Source organism: Elgaria multicarinata, chromosome 12, assembly GCF_023053635.1.
Source record: "Elgaria multicarinata webbii isolate HBS135686 ecotype San Diego chromosome 12, rElgMul1.1.pri, whole genome shotgun sequence".
In the NCBI taxonomy this organism is placed as follows: domain Eukaryota; kingdom Metazoa; phylum Chordata; class Lepidosauria; order Squamata; family Anguidae; genus Elgaria; species Elgaria multicarinata.
The window spans coordinates 9,845,371-9,856,104 of NC_086182.1; positions in this window are offsets into that span (position 1 = coordinate 9,845,371).

The window sequence follows — 10,734 nt, forward strand, 5'->3', positions numbered from 1 at the left end:
TTAACTGTGTCCCTGCTGGACCAGAAGGCAAATACCTCCCAGGGTAGTGGGCCTTGTGTTCTCATACCCTTGGGCATGGAGCCGGCTGAACTCACAGGCGAGGCTTCAGCTGGCAGCTCCAGTCAAACTTCATTCTGTTCCTCTGTGCGAGCGTTGTCATATGGACATTTTGTATCTGTTGCTGTTGCACAGATGGGCTTTCTCCTTCATTCTGGACTGCGTTCCTGGACAGGACAAGCTGTTTCTCCTACTGACACCCACAGTCCTGGAACCCGAATCGCTTCAGTGCATGCTTTGGACTCTTCATCAGCCAGTTCCAGATGCAGAATGTTACACAGGCCTCTCGCAACAGGGACAACAGCCCCAAATTGTTTCTATCAAGCCTGCAGTTGAGGGTGTGTGTGTGTGTGTGTGTGTGTGTGTGTGTTTAAAGAAAAAACAAAATGTAAATATTCTGCCCCCAGAAACAGGATTCTCTGATCTGTGTAAACTATGCAAATCAAATAAGCATTGATTGCCTTAGCTTGAATAACATAATCCAGAGGTGGATGGAAAGTAGATCACTAGATGTTTGGACTTCCACCTCCAACTATTGGCCATGCTAGCAGGGGCCTCTGGGAGCTGAAATCCAAAACATCTGGAGGTCCACCATCTCCCTAGTGCTGGTTCCTGCTTTTTGAAGGATGTTGGGCGAGACACCTTCCATGGGCCCCTCTGTCCCTCAGTTAGTCTACCTTCTCAGTATCATGGTCATCAGCTGCTCTTCTCATTCTCTTCCTCATCATGGCTACCATTTGGTTGCTTGACAGGCAGAGAGCAAGTGGGCAAGCAGGCCGTGGCATCTCCTGCTCCTCCTCCTCACCACCACTGTTGTCTCACCACAGCGAGAAGCAGGTGAACAAGTGGGTTGCCATGGTGAAGAGGAGCAGAAACCACAGGGGGCTTTTGTCAGGATTTAGGCTCTCGGCAGGTGCCCAACCACGCTTACCCTTGATGCTGCTGCTTCTGCCCACTCCCGAGTTTTGGTCATGAAGAGGAACCATTGGTCCATCTAGCCCAGTCTCATCTCCAGGTTCTTGGGTGGAGAAGGATCTTTCCATCACCTGCTAGCTAATCCTTTTAGCTCAGGGGTGGGTGACTTGTGCCCCTTTGATGTTGTTGGACTGCAGCTCCCATCAGCTCTAGCCACCCAGCATAGCCAGTAGTCAGGGATGATGGGAGTTGCAGCCCAACAACATCTAGAGGGCCACACGTTGCCAACCTTTGTTTGAACTGGAGTTTCCGGGGGTTACACCTGTGTTCTACACACAACACAAGGGGTTCTGCCACTGAACCACATACCTTCCCCTGACCCTCCTTCAATGTATATTAAGGTCTCTGCAGTTGTGCACTTCAAAAATAAAAGTGCAGGGGAGGCCCTTGGCTTGCCGGGGGTGGGTGGGAGACGACAGCAATCCTTTGTGGTAGAGCACATGTTTTGTCTGGCCACAAATGACGGCGGCATGCTGGACCTACATAGATAGTAGGTACAGTAAGGCACTTGTTAGATTATTTTTATGGGAAAACATAATAAACAGAGTGTGTGTGTGTGAGAGAGAGAGTATTCACAAATCTCTCTCCTGAGACCTTCTGTCCTGGTTGCTTTTGACACTGATCAGTGTCGTGAGTCTTGTTCACGATCCGTAAATTAAAGTGAGCTTTTGAGAAAGGAGCTGTATACAAATCTTCATTCTCCGTGGGAGTTGCTTGTCAGAGGCAATATCTCTCTTGACATCATTGTGTCCTGCTCCTCTATGTGTTCTCCTGCTTATTTGACACCAGTGTTCAAGAGGACTGTTAAATATGCTAATTGTTCACTGGCGTCGCAGTGACACTCTCTCATACAATATGTATTCCTAGGGGGGAAATAAATCCTTCAATTGAAGGTGCCAAATTGCTTTCTTATCAGCTTACCCCATCTGTCTGAATGTGTTGGGTAAACCCCTGGGGGATGGTAATCAACCTTGTTCCAGTAAACAGTAGTAAAATGCTCGCACAGTATCCGTCCCCAAGCAATAGAACCTGGGGGCTTGAGGCGTTTGAGAGCTAGTGTGGTGTAGTGGCTAAAGTGTGAGACTGGGAGTCAGGAGATCCGGGTTCTAGTCCCCACTCAGCCATGGAAACCCACCAGGTGACTTTGGGCCAGTCACAGACTCACAGCCCAACCCACCTCACAGGGTTGTTGTTGTGAGGATAAAAATGGAGAGGAGGAGGATTATGTATGCCGCTTTGGGTTCCTTGGAGGAAAAAAGGCAAGATATAAATGCAATAATAAATAAAATAAATTTGAGCTAAAGTGGATGGAAGGAGATGGGGTAATTGGAAAAGGTTGGATCTGTTGACATGTGACATTCAAACCTAATTCACAGGCAACCTCTTGGGACACCCGCAATGCCCGGCTCCGAGGAAGGGGCGAGTCAGAGTAGGGATTAGGGACTGGGCTGCTCTAGGAAGAGCTGCACCTGCCACTTTCCCCAACCGATGCAGATTTTCGGAGAATCTGCCGAACCTCTGGCTTGCCCTGAGAGGACCCCCAGGATGAGCCAGAGGGTAGGTGGCTGCTCCAGAGAGCCCTGTTGGATGCTCCCCACCCCCACCCCATGAGACGTTTGCTGCAGTGGCAGGGTGGTTCCAGCAGAGTTCCCCAGAGAACTAGTGGTGGCCCTCTTAGTGCGGCAGGAGCACACCATTTGTCACTCTGCCACCTGAGGCAGGGATTTCACCTTGCCTCATAGGAAGGCCAGCCCTGCAAATAAAATAAAATGGGGGAACCATTCTTCTGACAGCCCTTATTCTAGTGACTATTAACCTGGGCTAGAAAACGTGTCCTCTACCACTCTGCTATGCTTCTTCCCGTGAAGATACGGCCATGTTATGTTTCTACTCTTGAGCAAGTACATGCAGAGATTTGAGGTGACTTGTAATAATGGCCTGGATTATGTATTGGGTGGGTGGGAGCAGATTTATACTCTCTGGTTCCTAAGCAATTGCCTTGTGTTTCCTCATTCTTCCAAACCAGCAAAGGAGCCAACAGTGGACTGAAATACCGCTACAGAGTAGGCCCAATGGTGAGGGGAAAGAGCCAAGCCACGTTGCATTCAAACAAAAGGCAGAGATCTGAACTGTGGGGGGAAGTCTCCAAACAGGTGGGGTGAGCGAGCTCTGATGACAAGAATAGAACCCAGAGGAAGCTGCCTTGTTATAAATCAGATAATCTAGCCCAGTATTGCCAACACTGACTGGCAGCAGCTCTCCAGGGTTTCAGGCAGGAATTTTTCCAGCCCTGCTTGCAGATGCCGGGGATCGAACCTGGGACCTTCTGCATGGGAAGCAGAAGACATTGAGCTACAGTGCTTCCTCATTGTCAGGATGACATTGCCAAGTGAATCGACATGCTAAGTGACAGAGAGAAGAGCAGCACCTGGTATTCCAGCGCCTCACCCATCTTTTTGTTGTTGTTGTTAAATCCTGTTTCAAACCCTTCCTTGTGTCTGAGCAGCCCTCAGGCCCAGTTCCAGCACACAGCATCCTCAGACAGCTGCCAGAGCTATGACACCCCAGGAGGGCTCATTGCTGATGACAATGGCCCTCCTCAGCCAGCGTTATATATTATGTACTAGGACGCTGCCGTTTAAATTTCCCACAAAGCCCATGGCATAGCTCTGCTCCGGGGCATTCTGGGAAATACAAATGGCACTGGTTGGAGTGCTGCTCCCTTTGCTGCTGCTAGGTAAGCCCATTTGGGGGACCACCCATGTACCATGGGGCTTGCCAGAAAGGACTTGATTGGGGGTTCCCTGGAACTTGGAAGCAGCCATGCTGATAGAGGTAGAAAGAGACCCTCTTAGGACTCTCAGCTAGGGATGTCCATCGCTTGAAAATTCAGCTCGTTTGGGGTTCAACAGACTTCCACCACCCGTCCAACTTACTTGTACTCTGGGGACTTTTTCTATATTTGTGAGGAGACAGGCCGCAATTTGCACAAATAGAAATTTGTGCAAATGGCAGCCAGACGTTGTGCAAGTCATGGCTGAAGTCTGCGTGATTCACACAGATTGCAGGCATACCTTGCCAATTTGCACAAATTTGAGAAAATTGTGAAAACTCTGTGTTATGGAAAACCCACTAACTGGCCCAATTTGCTGCAGATCGAGTCAGGCCACATTAGTGGGAAATGGGCCAAAGTCCAGGGGGGCGAACCAAAGAAAGCTTGTAAAGTTCCTTTCCCCAAACAGATTCCTCCAACATCCCTTATTCTCAGCCGGGCCAGCTTTTCTGTAAGTAAAGTCCCCAGCTGCCATTTTTGGCATTGGAATCACATGACCAAGAATGACTAATTGAGAGACCAGGGCAGGAACTACACTACTGCTTTATAATGGTATTGGCAACTGTTGGGGTCCAGGACATATTCTATATCCTGTTTTTAAACCGCTATCGAAGTGTCATATCCTGCTTGTTGTAGATTATAGAATCATAGAATAGTAGAGTTGGAAGGGGCCTCTAAGGCCATCGAGTCCAACCCCCTGCTCAATGCAGGAATCCACCTTAAAGCATCCCTGACAGATGGCTGTCCAGCTGCCTCTTGAATGCCTCTAGTGTAAGACCGCCCACAACCTCCCTAGGTCATTGGTTCCATTGCTGTACTGCTTTAACAGTCAGGAAGTTTTTCCTGATGTCCAGCTGGAATCTGGCTTCCTGTAACTTGAGCCCGTTATTCTGTGTCCTGCATTCTGGGATGACCGAGAAGAGATCCTGGCCCTCCTCTGTGTGACAACCTTTCAAGTATTTGAAGAGTGCTATCATGTCACCCCTCAATCTTCTAGCCATGGTGTTGATGAGCAGCATTTCTTGGGACAGACGTCACACACACACACACCAAGCAGTAAGTGGAAACATCGGGATGTATTGGCGGATGATGAATTATTCACAGGTCTTGAAGCAGCTATTTAGAGAATCCTTGCGGTCCAGGCCCAGCTGAGCCATTTTGCCTTTCCACATTAGCTACAGTGAGTGATACAGAGAGAGAGGATGCTTGTTGCCCCATTGAGCTTAGAAGGTCCTGTCAACAGACCGCAGTATGCCTGGCTCAAGACAAAGACCCAGCAGCATCTTTGAAAGCTTTCATCTCCTGCTCCTTCCCTTACTATTTCTCGGTGTGTGTAATTCCACCACCACCACCACTAGCCTTGGATGAGGCTTCTACTGCCCAAGGAAAAGAAATGTGTTTGTAACCACAAGGTTGCTGCCTGAAACACAACCTCAGAAGAGACAGGGAGGTGTCCATTTTGTGGGGATGAGCACAGCATAACACAGGAAGGCAAGTTCAGAGGGAGCTATTGAGTGCCTTCATCATTGCCTTGCTTAATTAGGAGATGTACAAGACATTCTTTGCCATTTGCTTTTCAGCAGAATTTATCCATTTCCCACCTCCCAGAACTGAACACAGATCAGAACACAATCTGCAGTCAAAGTCCGTTCATTTCTGAGCTTGCGAGGCAGTTCGCAAAACAAACAAAAAATGCATTCGGAAAATGTTTACTTTTGAAAAATGCCCAGAAACACACTTTAATCAACCAGAGAAAAATGCATACGTTTAACAAATGCGCACAATTGATGTATAGATTTGGGGAAATGTGCACAAATATACACATGTGTGTGACAAATGAAAAAAAGAAGCAAAGCTGCTCTGATACAGACACAACTCAGAACAAACTTCAAACGTGCAATTCAGAGAACTTTGAAGAGCTCAGGTTTTGCTGAGTCGCACATCCATTCCTTGCTTTGCCACCATGGCTGTAAGAAAGCACTAGGTCACAGGCTGTCCCCACCACAGCCCCCCCCCCCCCCATTAAAGCTAGCTGTTGTTTCTCACTGCTTGGTCATGTGCTCTTCCGATGTGGCGCACTGGAGTGCTCACATACTGGCAAAGCCTGTGTGATCAAATGCAGTGGTGTTCAACGAAATCACCAATGCAATAGAAAGTCCAGGCACCACCGAATTTGGAGACGTCTCTGCTTCTTACGTTTCACTGCCATTTGACCCCGCTCCCTCAAGAAACAGTCCCCCAGATCCTTGACCTGCCAACTGCGGATTAAACATTGTGCATCTTCCATGAAAGAGAAATTCCTTAACTTTTTAAGGCAGACCTCCCCGACTTTGTGCTCTCCAGTTGGGTTGGACTGCAACTGCTGTACCTCCCAACCCCAAAAGAAGAGATGTGCCAGATCAGACCACAACTGTAGTTAGTCCCCCATTCTGTGCCCACAGTGGCCAGCCAGGTGCCTAATGGAAGCTCACAAGAGGGGTGTGAGCACAATAGGTTCCCCTAAGAACCTACCCTCTTCCTTGTAAGATGTGAGTGAATAGAGGTATGCCAATTCCTTTTTGGTTTGACTGGCAGGTTGGAAGCTGTCCCTCTACCCCACAGTTGCTGACCTGAGTGTCAGTGTGACGTAGTGGCTAGAGGGTTGGGCAGGGAGTCGGGAGAGCAGGGTTCTGATCCCCACCCGGCCATGGAAGCTCAGTGGGTAGCTTTGGGCCAGTCACAGACTCCCAGCCCATCACCCTGGCTCTTGAGAGACCATGGGACCCTGTTGTGTTGTGGGCCCTTGGCAGGAGCCCAACCATGCACACCTTTGAGCCAAGCCCTGCTCCTTGGCTAGCTCTGCCACCATTTGTTAGGTATTGGAGGCAGAAGAGAATGTAGGTGATGGGTGTGAAGGTCATAAGCTCAGTACGGGTGGGACTGCTTTGGTATGATATTTGCCAGGAAAAGCTTGAATTAGGGTGACCATATGGAAAGGCAGACAGGGCTCCTGCAGCTTTAACTGTTGTGATGAAGAGGGAATTTCACCAGGTGCTGCATGCATAACAAAGGACACCTGCTAAAAAAAACTTTGTTCTACACAACTTTTTAAGATACAGGAGTTTGGTCCTCCTTTTCATATGGTCATCCTGGCTTGAATTATGGTTTAAATTGTGTGCCTTTTTAGAACATGTTACAGTTTAGGACCCACGTGTCAATTTTTCCCCCAGCAGAGCTCCTTTGCTTTTAGTAGCTGCTTAATACTTTCAGCGTGGTGATGGGAAATGCTTCACCTGTTGAATTTCTTCCTGTTATAGTCCTTTCAAAAGCACAGATGTGTTGACAGTGACCTTGTTCAGATGACACACTAAGCTACAGTGGTTAAGCATTTTGAGCTAAACATTGTGGCTTAGCATGTTGTGTGAACCATTCCTAACCATGGTGGTTACATAACCACAGTTTAAACACGCTCACTAACCATTTTGCTGCAAAGGGGTTAGTGACCTAACCATGGCTTAGTGTGTTGTCTGGAAAAGCACCATCTGGGGGTGGGGGAGTGGGCAACCCTACCTTTCCACTGTATTTCGAGAACCCCAGTAACAATTATTCAGATAAAGTGTTCCCAGTACTTGGCATTTCAGGGAACCTTGGTGAAAGACAGCATTGCTGGCTGACAGGGCCTTGCTCAGGCAGGCGGAGCGGAACATGAAGAAAGACCTTCTAGGAGCCAGTCTAAGCAGAGGGTCAGAAACTAGGCCTGTCAACAGCGATGACAGAAGGAGAGGCCTGGCAGCCCGCCCAGCCTGCCTGTCAACAACTCACTTCCCTTGCTCCCAGTCTGGGCAAACAGAAACATCTCTGAACATCCAATCTGGGCATTTTGATAGGAGCCCCAGTTCCTAAAATGCTGGGCTGTGTAGTAAAAAGCACCATGAAGAGGGGAGGGAGTGAATGGTCCCGAACTTCAGTTCCCAAGATATATGTGGGCTTATGTGTGTTCTATGTGTGGGTATGTGTGTGTTCATAATATCACTGCCAGCTTTGAAAACAAAGAAGCAGGAGGTAACTCAATCTCAGCTGCCAGCACTGCCTGGAACATTCTGGAACGTGTCTCCATTTAAAGCCATTTTGCAAGCTATTAGGGTAAGATGTAGACTAGGAGAATTTATCCCAGTCGTTCCCTCCTACCCACCCAGACTCACTCACTCACTCACTCACTCTCTCACGCACACATGCACGTACGCACACACACACAGAGAGAGAGAGAGAGAGAGAGAGAGAGACGTACATGTTATGAGCAGAATTTGAATTGTTATTGCAGAACACAGAGCTGTGTGCAGTCTTTCCTGAAAAAGATAACTGGAAAAAATGAAGATACGGGTAGAAATAGAACTGGTATAATAGTTAAGAGTGGGAACTGGCACGTCTGGGGTCTAGGTCTTGCTTCATCCCTGAATGTACAAGGTGGCTTTACGCAAGTCACACACACACGCACACTCTCACAAGATGGGAAGAATATTGCCCTAACTTATGAGGTTCTAATACAGGGGACATACTAAACCGAAGGACACTGAATGGCCATTGAAATGCATTGGTTTATTCCGAATGGCCATAGGAAATCATTGGAGGAGTTTAGAGATCATCTACAAATCAAAATACCTAAAGGAGTTAAACATTTAGTTTTCATAGAAAACCACACAGAATCAAAATACAAACTAACAGAGCGGTTTTAGGGAACAACTAGTATGACCTCCCAACACTATGGTTCTAGGGATTATCCCCACATTCAAGAAGAAATCAGAATGCAATAAAAAGAGGGTAATAACAGTTTTATACACTGCTTTATAAGCACCAGTTATAAAACACTCAAATATGAGAAAGGAATTTTGTCACAACATGCCAAACATTATTTATTATTATTATTATTATTATTATTATTTATTTATATAGCACCATCAGTGTACATGGTGCTGTACAGAGTAAAACAGTAAATAGCAAGACCCTGCCGCATAGGCTTACAAATGTTTATATATGCCCCCCTCAGCCCACAAAAAAGAGGGGGAGCCCCAAAAATGTTCAGGGAGGTTAGTAATAAGACTGTAAGCACCATAAGAGGCCCTGTTGGAGGCGTGCTCCATTGGAATGGTCCCCACTTTGCGCATGGCCACCTTAGGTTCCTTCAGAATGGCCATAGGAAAGCACTGGGCGGTCAGGCAGCCCCAGAAAAAAAAGGGGGAGCCCCAAAATTCTAATGGAGGTTTGTAATAAGACCCTAAGCATCCTAAGAGTTTTTGCTGGAGGCGTGCTCCATTGGAATGGTCCCCACTTTGCGCATGGCCACCTTAGGTTCCATCAGAATGGCCGTAGGAAAGCACTGGGGTGTCAGGCAGCCCCCCCAAAAGGGAGAGCCCCAAAATTGTTGTGGAGGTTTGAACTGAGACCCTAAGCATCCTAAGAGTTTTTGCTGGAGGCGTGCTCCCTTGGAATGTTCCCCACTTTGCGCATGGTCACATTAGGTTCCTTCAGAATGGCCATAGGAAAGCATGGACTGCAATATTATTTTATTATGATTAGTAAGGACTAAGCTTTATTGTGATTAATATGTCCACACATTTTTATCTGCTTAAAGTCATTGACTATTCAGTTCTGAAACTGGGTTCTCATTTTAAGGTCTTTTTTTTTAAAAAAAAAAATGGTTTAGTTGTAGTTTTTTCAAAAGTTGTTGAATTCTGCCATTACTGTTTAAGTAGATGATAACACCTGAATTTTCTAATTATTACAGCATCAGAACTACATGCCCCCCACTTTATGAACTCCTGCACAGTATTTTTTTATGAGGACAGCCTTTGAACTTATCTAAAGGAATAGAATGGAATGGAGTCAGTAGAGGCATTTGCCATGAATAAGAAACCCCAGCGCTGAGGAGAGAAAAAGTCCCCTCAGAAGGAACAACTCCTAACAGAGCAGTTTGTAAATAAATCAGAATGCAATTAATAACAGCTGGCTGCAGTCTCACAAATGCTGGGAGCCAGAGGAAGACGAGGTGGACCTGGGTGAGGGTGAAGGTTTAGGGAATATGGTGTTAGGTTAAAAAAGAAAAGAAAAAAGTATTTATTAAGAGGCTTGTAGGGTCAATTTGATTTAAATCATGATTTAAATCACAATTTAAGTCACTACTCAGAAAGACTCGAGATGTGACTTCCATCCCCCAAAAGTCAATCTTCCTCACTATATTTTACACATCTCAGAGTTACCAAAGACTCATTCTTGCTGGTTTAATCTTAATATTTACAACCAGATGAAGGTTTCAGTTTTAGAATAGCAACTTTTCAGATTAGTTTTAGTTATATAAAAAATACTGATTTGGTTATACTATTAGAAACACATCATAGATAATTATGAAATTATTGTGAGGTGAGGTGAACAATCTCCAGTTTAATAGGTTAATCATTCATATTTGGACAGTGGTGTACTTTATTGGAAGGAGAAAAATAATCTTACAGAAACCTCTGGAAGAGTATGACATTGTGAATGGATTAATGGAATTCATTTACCCAAAAATTTAAGCAGCCTCATGCTACATATTTAAAAACTAATCCTTATTTCATGATGAATAACCTTTGGGAATAACCTTTGGGCTACAATGTATTTTAAATAGAAAACTATCTTTAGAAAGATTTTTCCTCAAAAAGCATTTTATATAAAAAAAATCCAATTTAAATTTTAAAAATCCATTTTTTAATTTTTTTTTAAAAAATCACTGATTTTTATCCACCTTGTTTGTAGCAGCAACAGTGTTTCTATAGTCCTTCAGAGTTGCCACCAAGCAATCTTGAAAACCCCAAAGTAAATGTTAGGGTCCCCTCAGGTCTGGAGTTCTTGCTGTCTCC